Source organism: Lactuca serriola, chromosome 3, assembly GCF_051521515.1.
Source record: "Lactuca serriola cultivar US96UC23 chromosome 3, Lser_US96UC23_V15, whole genome shotgun sequence".
NCBI lineage: Eukaryota > Viridiplantae > Streptophyta > Magnoliopsida > Asterales > Asteraceae > Lactuca > Lactuca serriola.
In genome coordinates, this window is record NC_136410.1 from 145,096,991 (window position 1) to 145,118,113 (window position 21,123).

A 21,123-nucleotide genomic window follows, 5' to 3' on the forward strand; every position below is an offset into this window, starting at 1 on the left:
TTTGGTGTCACATTTAAGTTAATCTAATATAATATATACATTACATATATAAATTAGTAATATGTGTCATTTGAATTGATGAAAATTAAAAAAATCATAAATTGACATATCTATTTATTTTAGTTCAAAATTCTCATAAAATGATACGTGACAAAAAACATTTTCATTTATTATGTTAGATAATAATTTTATTGGAAACTTATGTGCCAACTAATTTCCACTTATTTTTTTTTTTCTTACAATTAGGTTGTATTTTATCCGATTCTTAAAAGATCGAATGTCATCTAAAATGGCTGAACAACAGACCAGATTGCTGTTCAAAAAAATGTGTGTATGAGAGAGAGAGACAGAGAGTGAGAAAAGAAAAAGTTTAAATGGAAACACCAATGATGCTGGACATGAAGAAATTGAGACAGTGAAATGTCTAATAATCTTGCATGCGTCTGCCTAAATCAACCGGGAGAAGATCTGCTGCTTGCTTGTTTTCCATTTTATCTTTTATGTTTTATTTCTTTACTGATTTTAAAAGCACTTTAAATACAATTTTGATTTCGTATTTCTCTTATATTGATTTATTTCAACTTAGTGCTTTAAAAAAGTTATGTCGACATGCTCTTAACTTCAAATGTAATACTTTTCAGAATGTGTAGCATAGATTAATGAATTCGTATCATTCATAGTATGCAAGAAATTGATGTGATTGAGGAAAAACTTCATTTTCAGATCACTTAATCGAAGTTTATGGTGATTTAAAGTACTTAGGAAATAGTCATGAACAAGATTAAACCATGTTTTGATAAGTAACTTCGTTCAGCTAGCAATACTGCAGTAATAGTGTTATAGTCTTAATTAATTAGTTATTTCTTCGAAGGTAATGAGTATCAATGTCCAATGAATGCTTACACTACTAGCAGTGAAATTATGAGAAAATGTGACTTTCGTAAGCTGATATATATATATATATATATATATATATATATATATATATATATATATATATATATATATATATATATATATATATATATATATATATATATATATATATATATAGAGAGAGAGAGAGAGAGAGAGAGAGAGAGTTTATTTATTTTGTTTTCACTATTTATTATGTGCATATATGATTGACTCTGGACCAATCATTTTAGTTATTTTAAGAAAGTAATTAATACATATTACATGTTGAATATATAATAGATATTAATTACATCTTCAACATTTAATATGCATTAATTACTTTATTAAAATAACGAAAATTATTGGTTCAAATTAATCATACATGCACATAATAGATAGTGAAAACATTTGAACCTAACTATATATATATATATATATATATATATATATATATATATATATATATATATATATATATATATATATATATATATAATTCCCACCCTTATTTCTCGTAAGGACGACGCAGGGCAACCATTTTCACTACAAGAAATGTGGGTATTAGCGGTGACGGCTTTAGCAGCGACACCAGACATTAGCGGCGACATGTAAACGACGCGTTACATGTCGCCGCTAATGCCCACTGTCACCGCTAAAGCTGTCGTCGCTAATACTCAACAGTAGCGATCTGCGTCAAATGAACCCTATCCGTTCGATATGTATTCGATCGAACGGTTGTAACGACGTGAAAAAAAGCGCTGACTTTTCCCTCCAGGCTTGTCGCCGCTAATACCCATTCGTCACCCCTAATACCCATTTGTCGCCGCTAATAGGCGTCGTCGCTAAAGGTTCGCGCAGATAACCCCTCCAGTTCGCTCTTTCCTGCGTATTCTGTCTGCCTTTCTCTCATTCTCTCCATCTCCGATCTTTCTTACACCACCGCCGCCGCCGTCCAAACATCCGTTGCACAAACCACCGCCGTCCAAACCTCCATTGCCACCAATACCGGCGACCTAGACTTCCATTACTGACGACCAAGAGGAGACAATAATACTTCAATTCCAGAATTTTTACCCATTTAAGGTCGAAATTCTTCCCTATTTCCAATTCTTCTTATGTTTTGATGTTTATTTATTTAGTTTAAGCTTTTAATTTAAAGTTGTGTTGTTGTTGGAGTTGTTGCCGGATCTGTGGAATTTTTGCCGGAAAATTTTGAAATTAGAGTACCACAAGTTCCTTTTCATCTTTCATTTTATAAATAGGATGTCTTTATATGTGTATTATGCATTTGTGTGTTTTTACATTAGTATTTTTTTTGTATGTGTATGTTATTTGTATGTGATTTATTTGTGAATGTGAATGTGTAATTTGTATGTATGAAAAAAATAAAAAAAAAATATTTTGCTATAATAGAAAAAAAGTATGATGTTATAATGAGTATGTGTAGAAAACATGTTTATGTGTATTTGTATATATAATGTATGTATTTATGTATCTAATATGTGGAAAAAATTGAAAAAAAAAATGTATTTATATATGTAATGCATGAGTTTTGAAATTATATATGTAATTAGTATGTATGGAAAAAATCAAAAAAAGTTAGGTTGCTATAATAGAAAAAAAAGTATGATGTTATAATGAGTATGTGTAGAAAACATGTTTATGTGTATTTGTATATATAATGTATGTATTTATGTATGTAATATGTAGAAAAAATCAAAAAAAATGTATTTATATATGTAATGTATGAGTTTTGAAATTATATATGTAATTTGTATGTATGAAAAAAATCAAAAAAAGTTAGGTTGCTATAATAGAAAAAAAAGTATGATGTTATAATGAGTATGTGTAGAAAACATGTTTATGTGTATTTGTATATATAATGTATGTATTTATGTATGTAATATGTAGAAAAAATCGAAAAAAAAATGTATTTATATATGTAATGTATGAGTTTTGAAATTATATATGCAATTTGTATGTATGAAAAAAATAAAAAAAAGTTAGGTTGCTATAATAGAAAAAAAAGTATGATGTTATAATGAGTATGTGTAGAAAACATGTTTATGTGTATTTGTATATAGAACGTGTGTATTTATGTATGTAATAGGTGGAATAAATGAAAAAAAAATGTATTTATGTATGTGATGTGTTGAAAAAAATGAAAAAAAATATGTTGCTATAATTCTATTCATATTGTAATTTTGCAGGCTGTGTATGGGGTTTAGTTGGACGATACTCTTGTACGTGATGGCAGATGTTATGGGTTTAGGACATGGAGGTGATAGAGCCGCGGATCCACCACCTCCCATAGGCTATGGTCGTGGTCAACACGAACAGGATGGTAAGTCTTATTATGATATATTTGTTTGATATTTTTATCCATTTATTATAAGCTATCGTGACTAATATTTGTAATTATATTTTTCAGCCGAGCTCCCTAAAAAAAGAAGAGGCCTAGCAAAAAACATTCAACTCTCAAAGATAATATGGGCAAACAAGGGAAAGCCTGTAGATTTGGATTTTGATAGGGAGCTGACATATTCCCCCATCGGGAACCATGGTAATTGGTTTACCCATGAGATTGGAAAGTATATATGGATGAACGTCCCTTTGAACGTATCTGGTTGGGATAATGTTTCCCCCGCTTTAAGGAATGTCACAGTGGTTCATTTAAAGGTAACTTGGACAATATTTTAAGTTTAGTTCTAATTGGTATTTAACTAACTAACTTTTTTGTATTTGTAGAATAAATTTGATTTAGATAAGGTTAACTTGGATCCCGAGCATGCTCAGTTGTTGCAGAGCATTGACGCGACCTTGCAAAGAATTTATAGAGGCCGAAAAAATAAAGCGCATACTTATTTTGAGAATGTCGGGGGGCTTACAAATATCCCAAGGGCATTAGCCAACCCTCCCCCCCCCCCCTGATGGTATGTCACGTGAAAATTGGGCGCAAGCAGTTGAGCATTTTCAAACTCCTGAATTTCTAAAGCGTTCGGCATCAAACAAAGGAGTCCGTGCACAACAACAAGTTGTAAACAGAGGGGGATCGTGCTCGTATAGCAATGCATGTTTCAAAGAAGTAAGTTATGATATATTTAACTGTTTATTTAAATTATAATTAATCTAATTTTTAATGTTAAATAGGACATCGCTCGAATCGAAGCATTTCGTAAGGCCAATACTGATCGCCAAGGGGTGTATAGTACTCCTGCAGTCGAGCGACAATACGTAAGTGGTTAATTTATATTTTCATATAAGTGCTTATATCGTCAAAGGGTAGTTAGCAATCTAATTTTTATTATATATATTTTTTTGAAAATACAAAATGCTTTACTCTTTGAGATCAGTCAACAAACTCAAGCTTCTTCTGAAGCCAACGGTCTAACACCAAAGGATACACAAAATTGTTTTGAAAAAATATTGGGTATTCGACGTGGCCATATCAGAGACATCGGGTGTAAACCTTCTACAGTTGTGTCGATGTACGATCAAAAACAACCACAGACACAACCACCACCACAATCACAGGTGACAAGACTATTTAATTTTGGTAATTATTTAAAATGTTGGTAATTGTTGGTTTAGTAATAGTTTCAAAATTTGGTAATTATTAGTTATAGTACAAAGTTATAATGTTTTATACGCAATATGTGGAATATATATTTTGTATATATAGAATGTTATAATGCTAGTTTAACTTATAAGATTATGTTGTTTTATTTGTATTTGAAAATGCTTCAAACAATGTTAAAAGATTCGGCATGTAGTGCTCCACTTGAAGATTGGTTTCGTTCGTTGCCACAACGAAATGAAATTGGAGGAAACGAGGAGAGCGATGATAACGAGTAGATAGTTGTACGATTTTTTTATGTTTTATTTGTGCAAGTATTTTAGACTAGTATTTTCGATATTTTGTTATATGTTAAATCAGACGGGTATTTTAAACGGATATTGTATTAATATTTTGGAATGGAATGATGTAGGATTAGATTAATTAATATCATACCAGTTTTTTATTTATTTATTTTAATGTGAAATATATATATATATATATATATATATATATATATATATATATATATATATATATATATATATATATAAAAGAAAAACACCAATACCGGCGATGCCTTTAGTGGCGACAATATGTTATTACCGGCTACACGTGTTTAGCGGCGACGTGAGCTTATTAGCGGCGACAAGTCTTTAGCAACAACAGACACGCATTAGCGGCAACAGTTTGATTAATAGCGACAAAACATCAGCGTCGACGTTTTAGCGACGACATGTCGCCGCTAATAGTATTAGTGGCGACAACCCGTACTTTTAGCGACGATGCCTATCGCCGCCGGTAATGCTCTACTTTTTTATAGTGTTTGCCAATTAAATCCTTCCTAACTCTTAAACTTCTTTACTTTTTGTAAATTATATATAATTCATTACATAAATAATAAAATATTATATATAATTATTTAATATGATAAATCTGACACAGTTCGGTTATTTGCGGCTTTTAGAAAATTAAAAACTACAAAACATCATAAATTTTTGGTTTTTGGAAAACTAAAAACGGGAGTGTTGGTTTCCACCTCGTGGTTTTTCCAGTTATTTTTTAATTAGGTGTGGTATTTTCTCACCCTTATATAAAGATATTAGTGATACGTATATGCTATGTAAACTTTTCTGAAATAATTGTTCTACAAATGAGAAATAATAAGATTATTATTGGTTCATTTATATCTTGAGAATATCCTTAAAAAAATAACCTACATAATGATCAAAAGTATATCTTTTAGGTGAATGGAGTATCTAATAAAAAACATGCCCTTGATTAATACATTTACTCTTGTGCACCACCAATGTACTTCTTTCCTTACTTCTATGATGTGTGGGCCATGTCATGTCACCCTTTGCCCTTTCTTCATCACTTTTTTACTCTATAAATACCAACGAATTCATCACCAAATAACTTGCCAATCATCTCTCACTATTAAGGGCTACATATCAACTTAAGACCCTTACTAAAATCTCTCTAATATTTTCACTCTTGTCTGAAATGGCTAGGTTGAGTATAACCCTTTTCTGTTTTGTTTTGATCATGTTATTTATGGCCTTTGAGGTGTTGCAAACGAGTGAAGCAAGAAAGCTAGGTGAAAACTTTAAGTGTAGTGAGAAATGCATCGAAGGAAAACAAGTGGCCGAAGGAAACAATGCCATAAACGCTAGCCAAGTGCCACCACCTTCTGGTGTCGACGCTTTCCGTCCCACTAACCCTGGTCACAGCCCTGGTGTTGGTCATTCAGTTCACAATTAAAATTTTTGTTACTAGTTAAGCTAGCGGGGTGCATGGAGGTATGCTTACGTCCACCTTTTTTCTGTTCTTTTTTTTGAGGGGGTTGTATTTTTGTTCTTCTAAAAGATCGGGAAAACTACACTTCACGTGGCTGATCTCCTTTTATCCTTACATGGATACACCTCTGTTGATTAACAAGGCAATACCATGTAGAAGTATTTTTTACTTCTTTACATTGTAATATGCAATTTAATTGAAGTTTCTTTGTTTAATTATGTCGATTATCATGCACCAATATTCTACTTTCTCTCATTCGTTTGTATTATGTAGAATTATATCAAACTATATCACTAAAACCAATGAGTTGCAAAGTGTATAAGAATATATGTGCAACCGTTTGTAAAAGACAATATATATATATATATATATATATATATATATATATATATATATATATATATATATATATATATATATATATATATATATATACATGACATCAACACATTCGCAAATATCGTCATCCTTATAATTTGCACCTTTTAATATAAATGACGTGGTGCAGGTGCAATTGTTATATCATGTATACATTTGCCGGAACCACGAGTAACACCACAACTTTGAAGTGTATGATTTTAAACGAAAGTGCCCTCATTGGGACGAAAAAAGAGAGGATAGATATAATTAAAATGACAAGCAATATGGTGCAATTATATGTGCAACCCATTGTGCAAACATGAAGCAACCCGAAAGGTCCTACATGCAGAAACCGTACTCAACAAGCAATAGATTACCGGCCAAACGATATCATCATTGTGAAATGGGACGAATATCAAAAGTAGGATTTTCCAGGTTACATCACTAAAGAAGCGAATTAATTATAATATATTCTTTTTATTAAAAAGTCATTGACCAAACGATATCAAAGTATTAAAAATGTATCGTTTATGGTTCAAGTAAACAAAAAGAATATACCATATTAAATTTTGTCATTAAATTTAACATATGTATTTTGATATGAATATTTAAAAGATATGCAAAAAAAATTCGTGTGTATACACATTAAAAATAAAATTTTTTGAACAATTTATTTTCTAAGTATTATTTTCGAAATAGATACAATTTAGTTGTTGATATAATTTTTTTTATATATTTTATATTTTCCAATTAAAAAAAAGTTTTTTATTTTTTTTTCAATTCAATGAATTTTATAAAAATATTTCGAAATTAATATTAAAAAAGGAAATTCTCAAAAAAATAATATTTTTGATACATATTTATATTTGTTTTTGCATAGAAAAATTAGTTACTTTCTTAACTTTTCTTCATAATTTTATCTTCCTACCTATTTGAAATGGTAATAAACGTCATATTTTAACAAAATTAATATTATTTTAAAAAACTTGCCATGCTAAAAACAAATAAGTAGAAAGATATTTAATTTTTGTTTTGCTTATACACATTTAAAAACGAAAACGCGCATATCCACATGCATACAAACTTTGTTTTTATTTCTTTTTGTAAACCTCGTAGATATGTATATGCAAATTTACATTTGAAATTTGATTCCAAAATTGTGTGTAGATAAAAAAGTTCATTTGTTCACTCATTCAAGCTTAGTTTCATATATATATATATATATATATATATATATATATATATATATATATATATATATATATATATATATATATATATATATATATATATATATATATATATATATAGGATAAAGTGAATATACCTAACAACCTTATATAAGCTTAGGTACCTAACCTCATCATACTACGTCATTTTGCATTAAATTTTCATTGCAGTCATCCAATGTTCTTAAACTTCATCCCTAAACTTGATTTACTTCAGAAAAAAATGGAAAGTCATCATTATATTTCTCCTACATCCTTTCATTTGTAGCGGTAGGATATGAAGCCCATCAGGTGGTATTCAATAGAAAGACGTGATATAAAAGAAAGATATCGGTGAAAGTCCAGAGATTTTGGAAGTAATCAAGTTATGGGGTTGAAGTTTAAGAACCTTAGGCATTTACAATGTAAATATGATACAAACCGATGTAATATTATGGAGTTAGGTACCTAAGCTTATATAAGGTTGTTAGGTATATTCACTTTACCCATATATATATATATATATATATATATATATATATATATATATATATATATATATATATATATATCTTCCTATCTAATAAACAAAACCATTATGCCACGTGTCCACTCAAACCACTCATTTCATACAAAGTTAAATACCAATTTTGCCCCTGCTTTATTTCACGATATTTTCAATAAAATCACCTCATCAAAGTTCTCTTCGCCATTCTTCAATTTCAGCTGTTCGATCTTCTTCTGCTACAGTCCTCACCGCAATAACTCTGTATTTAGAGTTTTCTTGGCGGTTCTTCTTCTCACCATGTTTTGCACAATAAGTGGTTGTCTCCTCCAAGATCGTTTCATCGATTGTCAGTTCTTCTTCTCCCCACATCTTCTTCTCTGATCTCTGACTTTACGATTGCCTTTTTTTTGTTGCCTAATTCATCGATTTCATCCATGGAAATTAAAGTAAGGTATGTTTCTCTTAATAACCTTTGATTCCCATCAACTTTCTCCTTAAATCAAAGATAGCTTACCATATGAAAAATTTAATTTCAATTTTGAAATCATGTTTTTCGGTTGAAGCTGTATAACCGTAGAAATAGTTCTCTTATATTTTTCTTGACAAACACGGTGGTGTCAGGGATTGTTATCGTCCTCCGACAGCGATAATGCCTACCCCTATTGTCTCTGGCAACGATTGCTCTTCATCCATTGTTTGTAATGATCGATTTTTCTACCATACTTACCTTGAAGATAATGAAGTTGTACACCTAATTGAACCTATTTTTCCTCAAAGATTGTTGCAGTCTTCCGGAAGACTTTGAGGCTAACTAATGAGAGTCGCAGAAAGATTGCATCTGGGAAGATTGTTACATTCTTTTAAGATCATTTTTATTATCTTTCTAATTTTCTTTCCATTTCTTTTCCAACAGCAAGTAACCCAATCACTTCACACTTTATGGTCTGCACCTTTTCGTATCATTCTTGGTTTGGTTCTTCTCTACCAACAACTTAGTGTTGCTTCAGTCCTTGGTGCATTATTGCTAGATCTCATGTTCCCCATACAGGTGCTACAACTCATACATTACATACATACATACATACATACATACATACATATAACTTGTAATTTGTCATGTTGAAACAGACTTTGGTTATTAGTATAATGCAAAAAATTTCAAAGGAAGGACTGCAGAGAACCGATAAGAGAATCGGTCTCATGAATGAAATCTTAGCAGCCATGGACACTGTCAAGTACTCTCCTCTCACTCTCTCTTTCATTCTATTCCATTCCGTTCAATGAAACAAATATTAAGTGTAATTTTGATACATTGGAAAATTTTCGATGTATGGCAGAACGAATGGGAAGAATCAAATTAGGCAGAAGGATAAAAGCTTCTCAAATCTGAAAAAGATGGGAGAGTACTTTAGTATCATGTTAAATGATCATCTTAATGATTAAGAGACCTTATCACAATTCATCCTTTAAGTGCATTCTAATAGTTAAGAAGAGGATTTATGAATTGTTGAAGTGGTTAAATCAAGAAGATGATTCATACATCGTTCCAAAAACAATTCTTATAGTCATACTCTAAGATTGTAACTTGAGTGACATGTCTTAAAGAAGGTTTAAAACACTTGTCAAATGTAAGAGTAAAAGTTTTCTACTCTTGTACATTTGAAATTGATAAGTTGTGATGTTTTGGATAAAACAAAGACACCCTAAGGCCAATTGTGTGAAGTGTTTATCTTGATTAGAATCCACACTATCTCTTGAATATTTGACAAGAAAGTCTCATTGGTCAAGAAGATAGTGGGAGTCTAAAAGATCCTGAAATGCTTTCAAGAAGAAATCAAGAATAAAACCTATATTTCATCACTAGCACACAACTAGAGGTTTATAACCTATCGTGTTGACATTTATTTGCCCATTCTAGTTAAGTTGGCTATACATTTGAGTTCTACATGTTCTAAATTGCTTGCATAGCTACTTGGAAGCAATGGCAGGCCCTTAAGCTGCTAGGTGGCAAGAAGTTAAGATTGAACAAGTTGAATCCATATGACTTAGGATTTGTCACTAACCTAGTCTTGTGATTATGGTTTGTCAAATTCACATGGATAAGAGCACATACACAATAAAATCTAAGTGTCATAAGGTTTCTCTCCGATTCATGAAAATGATGGTGAGGAAATTCTTTCACTAATTAGATTTTAAGTAGATAGGAATTGTGATATTTGCAGTTCTCAAAGTCGTTAGTGGAGCGTGCGTGGGTAACTAGCACACTAACTTGGACTTATGAGAAATAGAAAAGGTCTAAACAATTGAGACTATGATTACAACATCCCTTTTCATAGTTCTGATATTGTTTAGACACACCTGTGAGCTATCTAAGATAAGGTGTATGATTTTGATAAATTCTTATCAAAGCAATCTAGTATCAGAAATCTGAACTTTGTTAAGAATGTCAATAAAGTATTGACTTCTAGAGGTCCAACTGTTTTCTGGATACATGTCAAAGCTAGTGGGAGCATAAGTGTTATGCTAATAATCATCATGTTAGTGGAGCATGATAATTACGATAAGTATTGCAAGTTAGCAATGTTAATTATAGAAAACAAAAGTTTCAATTTGTGAGGTTGCAAGGGTTGAAAAAGTTGTTTTGCTATAATTAAGGGAGAGGAAATTATACTTCATTTCAATTCTAAAAAGCTTAGATTGAGTTTATAATCATTCTAAAGAGCTTATATTGAGATTTTAATCACCTTTAGTCAAGAATATATATATATATATATATATATATATATATATATATATATATATATATATATATATGAATTTCATGTTGGATTGGTTCAACTTAAGAAAATTCTATATATTGCATTCTCAAAATTCGATTATGATTACCACATCCCTTTTCATAGTCAAATTTTCAGAATATGGCAAACAAAAAATTATTATGGCAAAAGACTGGTCTAGAACCATGTCTTTATGTGAGACATCATGAATCGTGTCCCATTTACTTTGGGTACAAGATTGATTACATGTGCTATAATATTTATCCTTTCTGAATTTTCCAAATGCCTTGGGGCATTAAGGGGAACAATGTCTAGAATTGGATATGACTAAAGTGATTAAGCAATTGTCGAGGACAATCTAAGGTTTACCAAAGATTGGTTGCTCAAGGACAATTGGAAATATACTGTTAATATTGTGTCACACCCCCAAACCAGACGACGGAAACGTCCGAGGGCTCTTGTGACTTAAATTGAATACCATCACAATGAATATACATGAATCGTAACATAAATCATCACCAAGCATCGAAATGATACAACTGATATTGTTTACATCCAGTACATTGTTTTAAACATTACAATTTCATAACATAAACTGTCTGATAGATATCATAAGCAAAACACCCTAACATTACTTGGTACTTATTCTCCGGTTTACCTGTTACCTGAGAATACAAGTTAATTTTGAAAAACGTCAACATATGAAATGTTGGTGAGTTCATAAGCAATGTTGTGGTAAAATGATTTGGTGTAGTTTGTAAAACCCAGAAAATCCGATATTTTTTGAAAAAGATCATTGTTTATAAAAAGTGTGAAGATCCGTGAATATATGCTTGTTGATTTTCAAAACATGTATAATTGTTGAACTTCTGTAATGATCGCACAAGTGAAAATGTTGAACTTGCTAGGAAAACCCAATGTTTTCCCGTTACATAAAACACAGTGAATTCCCAATTTGTTATACCATCACGATATTTGATTATTGATTTCTCGAGTGGCTTTGGATTAATTAGGGTTTGTGAGTCGTTATAATCATGCATTTGGAAATGTCTAGTTTATAACTACAGGTTTTGAACGATCCTTAGAGGTGTCGTCCATCACTACTCACTTAATCCAAAAACCATGATTACTTTTGATTAACGCCTTGAATCTGTTTACCTTGATTACTCGTAAGCCTAACGAACAAGGAAAAAGGGGAGTACAAAGTCCCGTTATATTACGTGAGTTATTTAGGCTGTCGGGACTGCGAAAGGCACGTTGGCCCAACTCGCATTTGATTTCTTGACCTCACTAGCAATAGCAATGGGCCACTAGGGCCCAATAGCACATTAGAGCTATTGAAAGTCCTTTTACATGAAATCGGGTCATAGGAGGCCCGATAGCACATAAGCATATTCCCTTTGGGCCCAAAGATCATGTTAATGGTCTAGCAAAGCCCAAAAAAGCATGATTTGAAACTTCCAAGCCCAAAGTTTGTAAGTTTTCTCATCGTAGTTATCACGTATTTATTTAGATGGTTTGGTTTAACGCTAGTTGTTTTGTATTGATTCGAGACTGAATCACTTCGTTTGTAACGATATTTGTTGTTGAGAGTGTATTTGTTTTCCGTTTCGTCAGTAGTCGTGGTTCTTGTATTTTGTATTAATGAATTAATTTGTTTAAAGGTGGGATTTGACCTTTTCATTACCCTTCTTTTATAAAAATAACACTTTTGGTCCTTTTATATAAAAAAATTTCATTTTTAGTCCTTAAAACCTTTTCTTGAGACTTTTGTATTATTTATTTAATGAAAACACGGATTTTAACCCAAAATTTATTTTGTTGACAGCTTCAGCCCCTCCAGAATAGTGTTTCTCGGTTAGAACCCCATTTTTCACAACTTTTACAGTTTTGGCCCAAAATCTAAAAACTTTACATTATTGGTCCCTTTTGATAGTGAAAAGCATTTTTGACCCATAAAATAATTTTGTCATGCTAATTACCCCCTGTTTTACAGAAAGTTTCATTTCAACCCTTAAAATTTATCATTTTTCGCATTTTGAGGCTTATTGGGCCGAAAAGCCCAAAATTAGCCCATTAAGCTAAAAATTTACATTTTAAGTCCCATGAAATTTCTAATGTTCAGAAAAATGTTTATAGAAACTGTTTTGACCCTTTTGACCTTCAAGAAACCGTGACTTGTCGATTTGTACCCCAAGTTTTGTATTTTTGACAATTTAAGCCCAAAAATGGGTTTTATGTTAGAATATGTTCATCATGACCTTATAAGCTATTATTATTGACTTGTGTAGGGTCTGTTAGGTGTTGCGTCTTGGGCTCGTTCTTAAGTCCAATTTTGTATCCGGATTGGGCCTGTCCATCCGTGATTTTATATTCTAGGGTTTAGTATATATTGATGCTTGCATGCATCCTAGTACGTAAGATTTGAAGTCGATTATTTCATAGATATTATCTTTATCGTTTGTAACCCTAATAGCCTCTACAGCGGAAGTTCTTTGTCGAGCTCTGCTGAGACTTGAATTTATTGAATCATTCGACATATTTTGATTCACTCTTGTGCTTGATATTTCTGTTTTACGTTTTTGTGATTAACCTGTTTAAAGATCTAAACGATCAAAGAGTTTTTCAAACTCATCAACTTTTTTAGTGTAAAATAGCTTAGGTTATGTTTGTTTCCTTTTTCATGTCATAGATCTCGGGTTTACACCCTTTTTGGTAACATATTCATCACAAAACACATGAAATCACACACATACATGCATCAAATCACACATAGCATACACATACACATAGATCTACACATTTTCTTGTATTCTCCTCCATAAAACTCTTAAAAACCAAAAAGAAAGGGGTATGAAGCTCACCTTGAGTTGTGGTTTCGGTTTTGAAGAAGATTGGGAGAAGTTTGGTGTTATTTTCGGTCCTAGCAAGTTCCTTGGATGGATCTCGAACTTAGTGGGTTCTAAGATGCAAGATCATGAATTTGAATGGATTAAGAAGTAATTTTTGACGAAAAGAAGTGAGTTAGATCATAGATTTAAGCACCAACTTACCTTGAATGATGATTTTTGTGGAAGAAACTCCTTGAAAACCTCTTAGATCTCGAAAATTTGGAGAGAAATAGAGAGAGCTTCTTGAGAGAATTTTTGAGTGAAGTGTGGGTGTGTGTTTGTTTGGATTCGGCTGAGAGGAAGAAAGGGAGAAGAAGAGAGAGAATGATGGGATTTTTGCATGGAAGTATGAGAGCTTGCATGGAAGTCCATTAGGTAAAAATGAGTTGGCACCACAAAGTCAACTCTTCCTTTTTTTGTGGGCTTGGGCCGAAAATGGAGAGGGAAAGAGAAATTTTTTTGGGCTTTGAATGATTAAGCCCATTTTATGGTGAAGTTAAGTGATTTTTGGCCCAAATAAATATAAATATGATTTTTATGACCTATTAGGGCTAAATTAGGTTAGTTATGGCCCAATAAGGTCCATTTAGGTATTTTATTTCATTCTAGGCCCAATATGGCCCAAAATATTTAAAATATATGGAAGTGGGTCCAATTAGAGCCCATTTAAGAGTTCTAAGCCCAAGATAGTCAAATCGGAAGCTTATTGGCCCATTGGGCCCAATAAGGAAATCCTAGTCCAGAATGGACTTAAACCGGGATTTCTAGGGTTTCCAATTCTTTATTGACCATTTTCAGTGGTTGTATAAAGTGTTTGATTGAAATTCTATTGTTATTGAATAAGCATCCTACATGATTTCACATTGTTGGTTGACATTTGTTATTATTGTTCAATGTTTACAAGACATCAAAATTCCTAGTTGTGACATATTGGAAGGACCATATTGACATAGTCTGAAAAGAGGCAACTCTTGTTCAGAAGTGGTAGTCAAAATGGGAATATAGAATTGTCTTCATAGGTGGAAGCAATCTGTGTAAGGTTAAAGAAACTTAATGTAAGAAGCATGTTCAAAGAAATGCGCTTTGAATTTGAGACATCGTTTCCATGGAATTGCTCTCCATTGGAATACTCTGTAATGATTGTTGTCAAGTCTTTGTGGCTTTGTGCATAATCATTACAAGAAGAACAGGGCATATAAGTTTAAAATCTAAACAGATTTGGATAAATGTTAGGAATTCTTACATTTATGACAACGATTTGGAAGTGTGAAAAGAGAATCAGTGAAATTATGTTCAATCGATCTAGTTCACAAAGTAAGGATCATAGATAAACATAGAGTGCATACTTGGTGTATGGCAAAACTATTGTTTAGAAAAACATAGTGTACATGCTTGGAGCATGGGACAACTAGTGTTTTTAATTCACGTATAAATTTGATAAACCGAAATAATGAATAATGAGTAATCAGTATGGTCATAATTAAAAGTGGTCTATTTATATTCATAGGGTTTGATACCATATTTGATTCATTTATTCTTGTGTTTCACTTTGCATGTTTTGACTTCCATAATAACTAGGTTATTTTTCCGGAATGGCTAAGTTATTCAAACCATCCACAGTCGTTCATATGTTGGAAGTAGATACGAATCAAGACTGTCATGGGTTGGCTTGTAGAGGTCCAAGTTGGTGGACAAAGTTGTACTACAACACTCATGAGTGCTCATAAGTTCTGAGTATTGGATTCAACCTGCGCTCATTTGAATCACTTCATGGATTTTATCACCAGTTATCATGAGACGATAGTATCGTATAATATTTAAACCTAGCGATATGAGTTGTTACTATGAGTTGGTTGTACATTGATTGCACGAAAACGCATTCGGTAACTCGATGTTATAAAATGTGCCTTTGTGTATGATTCAACAAGTAGTAGAACAAGCCATATGAGTCGAAGTTTATCCATTCCTTTTACCTTCGGGATAAAAGCGATATATGTAGGCTCGTCGATGATTTAGCGATGACACATGTGAGTGCTTGACCAAGCCAGGACTGATTTGATTTGTTCAATCAGCGAGTCATCATAAATTGGAAATCGGGAAACATCAAATGGATTGAGAGAATGATTATAATCCATGTCTCAGTCCATATGATATCTAGAATGGAAGAATATATTGTCACAACTAGAAATTTTGATGCTTTGTAAACATTGAACAATGATAAAATGGTGATTAAAACTTCAAAGCATGTATGATGCTTATTCAATGACAACAAAATTTCATCAAACACTCTATACAAACACTCCAAATAGTCAACAAAGAATTGGAAACCCTAGAAATCCTGTTTTAGGTCCATTATGGACTAGGATTTCCTTATTGCGCCTAATGGGCCAATAAGCTTACAATTTGACTATTTTGGGCTAAGAACTCTTAAATGGGCACTAATAGGACCCACATTCATGAAACTTAACATTTTGGGCCATAATGGATCTAAAATGGACTATTTTATCTCTAATGGGCCTTATTGGGCCATAACAAATTTAACTAGCCCAAATGGGCCATAAAACTCATACTTTGATTTATATTGGGCCGAAAACCATGAAATTGGGCCTCATACTATCGAAATCAAGCACAAAAGGCCCAAAGCACTTCTCCTCTTTCTCACTCTCGGCCCAAAGTTAAAAAAAAGAGAGATTAGTGGAGGATTAAGGGGAAGATGACACCTCATCTTTGATTAGAGGACAACCAAGCTTAGTATACAACATATAACTATGTAATCACATATATCTATGCAAAATCCCACTTTTTCTTCCACCTTCCCCTACTCTCGACCGAGACCAACTCAAGAGCACCCACACACTCTCAAAAATCTCTCAAATACATAAGAACACCCTCCTCCTTTTCATCCAAATTTTCGAGAATTAGAAGCATTCCAATGAGTTTTTCATTCAAAAATAACTTCAAGCTACAGTCTAATGCCTCCTAGAACTTCTTGAGTTCGGAATCCACTCAAGGAAGCTTGCTAAAGGCCAAGATCTCTCCATTTCTTCCTTAAAAATCGAAACAAAAAAACCAAGGTGAGTTCATACCCCTCTGTTTTCGGTTTTTACAAGATTTATGGGGGAGAATACAAGTAAAATGTGTAGATCTATGTGTTTTTGTATGATATGTGTGATTTCTTGAGTTTATTTGATAAATATGTGTGACAAATCATGATCTAGCCGAGTTCCTTAACCATGATTAGGAAAAATATGTTCTAAGACATCTTAAAACATGTTATTATCAAGACCAAAGTATTATAGAAGTTCAAAATAAGCAAAACAAAACACAAATCCAAATCATGAACCATTTTTGACAAATAAGCAAAAGATGGGAAATAGATGTCATTTACAGTTTTATAAGGGTCAAAAAGGTGAAATCAGTTAAAATATGATTTATTATAACAATATTCCTTTTTAAAGGACTAAAGGTGTAAATTTTAGCCTAATGGGCTAAACTTTGGGCTTTTCGGCCTTTAGGCCCAAAATTGCGAAAAAGGTGTTTTTCAAGGGGTTGAAATGGTAAAATTCTCAAAACAAGGGGAAAAGGGTAAACAAAACTAATTCAGGGGTTAAAATGATATTTTTCCAAACAAGGATAAAAAATGTAAAGTTTCTGGATTTTGGGCCAAAATTGTAAAATTGCGAAAATTTTGGGCTTACACCGAAAAACTCTTTACTGGAAGGGCTGAAACTGCCAAGGAGTAAATTTTGAACTAAAAACATCATTTAAACAAGTGTATGGATCAAAAATGTCAAGCAAATGATTTAAGGGCCTAAAATGTCTTTTTTTATATAAGGGACTAAAATTGTCATTTTTATTAGAGAATGGCTGAAAAGTTCAAACCAATATTTTGAACCAATTATTTTATTATTAAGATATTTGAGTCCAAAATACCAAACTACAACTCATGAAAATGGAAAGATGAATACACGTATAATTCCAAAAATCGTTATAAACAATCGAACGGCCTCGTGCCGATCCAAAAATAACAATCGTTCAATAAAACTTTCCAACAATTGTACAACACCTAAAACAAGTAAACACTCAAACCCTTGGGCTTGAAAGTCTCAAATCATGCTTATTGGGCCTGACCCATTAACATAACTTTTGAGCCCAATGATAAAAATCAATGTTATTGGGCCTCTTGTGACCCAATTACATGTTGAAAGGACCCTCAATGGCTTTCAAGTGCTATTGGGCCTTAGCGGCCCATTAACATTGCTAGTAAGGTCCAAATAAATCAAATGTGAAATGGGCCAACGTGTGCTTCGTATACTCAATAGCCATAAATAATACGTGGGATTAGTAGGACTTTGTAATCCTCTTCTCCTCGTTTATTAGGCCTACCTTCAATTCAGTAAACATATACAGGTCGTTCATCAGTGGTAATCAAAATTCATGTTAGATTCAGTTAGTAATAGCGGGTGGCACCTCTATGGGTCGTTTGTAGTCTGTAGTTATAATCAAAGTCTCCTGGAGGGAGAGCGAGAGTTTGTGTATAGATCTATACGGGGGTGACTCCCCCACACCTCAGCTGTTCGCTACAGTTAGACGCGGCCAGTCTAGGGTGACAAATTCTTAAGATCAATTCCGGCGTTCGTTAGAATGCCAAGACAGATGAACTAGTCATTATCATGGATGGTTATAACGACTCACATTAACAAATCTAATACTATCCGAGTAATCAAGGAAAAATCATAATCATTCGTTGTGACGGTATAAGAATTGGAAACAACTATATTTTCTGATCGGAAAACATCGGGTTTTTTTGAGGAAATCTACACCATTCATTTGTACTTTTCAATAACTATAAGGCAAAACTTTTCATTTATACATGCTTTGAAATCATTCATGCAGAAACCTATGGACCTTCACACTTTGGTATAAACAATTGTCTTTTTCAGAAAATATTGGATTTTCTAGGTTTTATAAACTACACAAAACATTTTCACAATAACCATGCTTATGAACTCACTAACATTCCATATGTTGATGTTTTTCAAAATAACTTGTATTCTCAGGTAATAGGTAATCTGAGGAGTAATACCAAGTATGTTAGGGAATTATGCTTTTGGAAAACTATGAAAAAACTTATGTTATGGATATGTAATGTTTAAACAATGTGCATGATGTGAACAATGTTAGTTGTAATGTATTGATGCATGGTGATGTTTATGTTATGATTCATGTATATTCGTTGTGATTATATTCAATTTAAGTTAAGCGAGCTCTCGGACGTTTCCGCCATCTGGTTCGGGGGTGGGACAGGTTGGTATCCGAGTATTGTTTATAGTGAAGTAGCATATCTAACCACACATTAATATGCAACTATAAACCAAGAGGGACTAAAACAACTCTGAACAAAACAAATAAAACACAACGATAAAACACCTCTACTTGTACGATATAGGAAAAAGAATATAATACCAAATCAAATAAGATGATGCTGACATCTCGGTCAAGTCGGGATTGTACATAGTTGTATTAAGGGGGTGAATGTAGGCTGATCAACTACATTTCCTCCGAAGTACAACTATCACACGCCCCGAGGAAATCGTGATGGTCGTTAAACTTAAAAACATACCCCTTCTCTACCAAGAAGAGAACATCAACTCAAATTACACAATAAGTAAAACATCTTTAGGAATAATATTAGTATATTTATACACTCTCGCAGACAGTATGGCCGGCTTCCATCACTCCGGAGATCCGTATTTCCCTAATCAGGGGGATAACGGATGGTTGGAGGAGGAACCTGAAGAAGAACCCGAGGAAGAGTCTGAAGAGGAACCTGACGAAGATCCCGAGGAGGAGTCTGAAGAGGAACCTGAAGAAGACCCCGAGGAGGAGTCTGAAGAAGAACCTGAGGCGGAAGTCGAGGGCGGACTTGCTGATCCAGTGGTGGACCTGGAAGAAGAGGAAGTCGAAGAAGACCTCGAGGAGGAACCCATCGATGATGATGATGGTGATTCGGACACAGAATCCGAAGTCATCAACCCTCCTTACCCGATTAGGGTGCTCGCTCATCGGGTGGGCCCTACTGGTCCTACACCCCCTGGGGTATCGACCTTTGGAGGTGGAGCAGACCGTAGGGACAACGACCCCCGTTCGGCATGTCATGCGAGTTCTACGACTTGAGGGAGGGAGGACCAGCTGATCGCGCGCTTCCGGTCATGGTGAGACGATTGTGGAACACTGGATACCTAGCTCAGAGCACCGCCGATCTGATGCACTAGATGCGGACCAGAGTTGAGCGTGTGGAACAACATATGCAAGAGGTTATCCGAGAGTTCCACATGCGGCAGGCGAGGTGGGAGGCTCGACTCCGAGATGCGGAACGACTGGTGGCTCGCCTTCAGGGAGCGTCTACTTCCTCATCACCACCCCTGGCACATCCCACCATGACTAGGGCTAGTCGTACCCGTCTTTAGTATTATGCTACTATGATCTATGCTATGTACCGTCGATTCTTTGTTTAAGTGATTAGACTACTCATAGAGTCATTACGCTGCCGAACTTGCACCACTTATGTATGCTCCTTCGAGCAAATTTTCATGTATCAAAGTACGGATATTATTAGTGGAAAAATATATGTATTCTATTTTGATGTTATCTATTATGTGTTATGTTTCCATGATTGTATGTTAATATATGAAACTACTTAAGTACATGCACTACACCTAGCTTATAGGACCACAAACTCACAAAAATCATAGGCACTCAACATCTTTCCGTTCAGTGACAGAAAGATGCCTCAACGACCAACCCGTGGAAACCTTAGACCAACCCCAGCCGAAGTCGACTCAGCTGCATTCCAAGCAGCTGTATCTGCTGCGGTCACAGCAGCAATGGCACAAATCCACCAAGGGAACAATGGGGGAGGCAATCGAAAAAGGGGTGGAAGTTCGAACAACGGGATAAATCAAGGACCTACCAAGACATGCTCTTACAAAGATTTAACCAACGCCAAGCCACGAACCTTTAATGGCACGGGTGGAATGATAAACCTAAAAAGATGGATCGAGAAGGTGGAATCGATATTTGAGATATGCGACTGCTCTAAGGAGATGAAATTGAAGTTTGTCGC

The 21,123-nt window shown here is 33.5% G+C and overlaps 1 long non-coding RNA gene across 1 annotated transcript; it reads left to right on the top strand.

Moving 5' to 3' along the window:
• Positions 1-8,509: 8,509 nt before the first annotated feature.
• On the top strand, positions 8,510-9,585 carry LOC145094690 (uncharacterized). Its single transcript, XR_013703495.1, has 3 exons — positions 8,510-8,780; positions 9,243-9,377; positions 9,458-9,585. It is a non-coding gene; the product is annotated as an uncharacterized LOC145094690 (long non-coding RNA).
• The last annotated feature ends 11,538 nt before the right edge of the window (positions 9,586-21,123 follow it).